Here is a 2,461-nt window from a genome sequence, read left to right as displayed (position 1 = left end):
AAGTACACGTTCTTCTCAGCAGCCTATGGAACCTTCTCCCAAATAGCTCATGTATTATGCCATAAATTCTGTCTCCACAAATTCAGGAAAATTGATGTCATTTCTTGTATCACCACCCATAAAAGCTAGAGATTAACAAGAGATGCTTCAGATATTTCACCATCTCCTGGAGACTGAAAAACACACTTTTAAGCTATGAATGGGTAGTGAACAAAATCAGAAAAGTAATTATAAAGTTTTTAAATTGAATGACAATGCAAATACAATTTACCAAGGTGTATGGGACACAATAAAGGCAGTCCTAAGGGAAAGATTCATAGCACAAAGTACCTTCATAACAAAGACATGGAAATCCCAAATTCATAATCTACCCATCTACCCAAGCATTGAAAAAACAAGAAGAATCCAACCCAAAAAGTTCCAGAAGAAAAGCAATAATCAAGATCAGAGCAGAAATTCATGAATTAAAAACTAAGAAAACAAGGAAACTGATGATACAAAGAGCTGTTTTTTTGAAAAATAAATAAACAAGATTGATTAACCCCAGGCCAGTTTCATCAAGCAAAGAGAGAGAGAGAGAGAGAGAGAGAGAGGTCTCAACAAAAAATGAAAAAGTAGAGGTTACTACAGACATAAATGAAATTGGAAGAATCATAAAGACTTACTTCCAAAACCTCTACTTAACAAAATTGGATGAATTTCTTGCCACATACAAGCCACCAAAGCTAAACTCATAGCAGATTAATATTGTAAACAATCCTATCACATGCATTGAAATTGAAAAATTAATCAAAAACTTCCCCATAAAGAAAAGTCCAGGGCTGGATGCCTTCTTAGCTGAATTCTATCAAACCTTCATTTAAGAACTGAAACCAATTTTTCTCAGACTGTTTCATGTAATAGGAGAACAGGGAAAACTTCCCAACTCCTTTTTTTGAAGCTAGTATCACCCTAATACCAAAATCAGACAGAGATATGACAAGAAAGGTGAACTACAGACCTAAATCCATGATGAATTTGGAACTCAAAGATCCTGAACAAAATTCTTGCAAACCAAATTGAACAACACATCAAAAGCATTATCCACCTTGATCAAGTAGGCTTCATGCCAGGAACAGAGGGATGGTTCAACATAGATAAGTCAGTCATGTAATATACCACATAAATAAAGTTACTCATAAGAACTGCATGATTATTTCAATAGATGTAGAGATTGCTTTTGGCAAATTACAAGATTACTTCATGATCAAAATGCTGGAGACAATAGGTATGGAGCGTTCACATTGTAACACAATAAAGGCTAAGGATGATGCACTTAAAGCCCAAATAATACTTAATAAGAAAGACTCATGACATTATCACTGAAATAGGAACAAGACAGGTGCCCACTCTCACCACTGCTCTTCAACATAGTACTAGAAGTCCTAGACCAAGCAATAAGACAAGAGAAAGAAATAAAAAACAAATACAACTTGAAAAGGAAAAGTCAAGTTAGCCCTATTTGCAGATGACATAATCCTATACTTAAGTGACATAAATGACTCCATCTCAGAACTTCTTAAGATGATTAATTCCTTCATTAAAGTGACAGGATACAAAATAAACACAGAAAAATCAGTAGCCTTTCTATACACCATGGAAAAATATAATGAGAAAGAAATTGATGAGGCTGTCTTACTTCCAATGGCAACAAAAAAATTAAATATCTTGGAATAACACTAACCTAGGATGTGAAATGCCTATTAATGAAAACATAAAACAGTCAAGAAAGAAATCAGGGAGCACTTGGGAAAATGGAAAGACCTCCCATGCTCCTGGATAGGTGGAATTAATATTGTAAACATGGCAATTCTACCAAAACAATATACAAATTTAATGCAATACCATTAAAAATGCCAGCATCATTTTTCACAGTGATAGAAATTTTCCCAAAATTCATTGGGAATGGCAGCTGGCCTTGGATATCCTCAGCAAAAGAAACACCTCTGGAGGTATCACCATACCTTATCTAAAGCTATATCACAAAGCCATAGTAACAAAAACAGCATGGTACCAGAGTAAAAATAGAAATATAGAGCAATGGAATAGAACTGAAGACCTGGTCTTTAGGTAATTAAATACAACTACCTGAGCTTTGGCAAAGGTGTCAATAATGCAGAATGGAAAAAGCAGCATCTTCAACAAATGGTGCCAGAAATTGTATAACCATGTATATATATATACACACATATAAATGAAACTAGACCCACTTATATCACCATTCAAAAAAAAAATCAAGTCCCAATGAATTGAAGACCTCAACACAAGACTGGAAACTCTGCTCCTACTATAGGAGGAACTCTCCATGATAAAGGAGTGGGGAAAAACTTCCTCAACAAAACTCAGTAGCCCAGGAATTTTTTTCTTTCTTTCTTTTTTTTTTTGCTTTTTAAAAATTTATTAAATTTTTAAATTTTTATTA

The sequence above is a fragment of the Jaculus jaculus genome, chromosome 14, assembly GCF_020740685.1.
Source record: "Jaculus jaculus isolate mJacJac1 chromosome 14, mJacJac1.mat.Y.cur, whole genome shotgun sequence".
Lineage (NCBI taxonomy): Eukaryota > Metazoa > Chordata > Mammalia > Rodentia > Dipodidae > Jaculus > Jaculus jaculus.
This window is presented reverse-complemented; position numbering follows the sequence as displayed.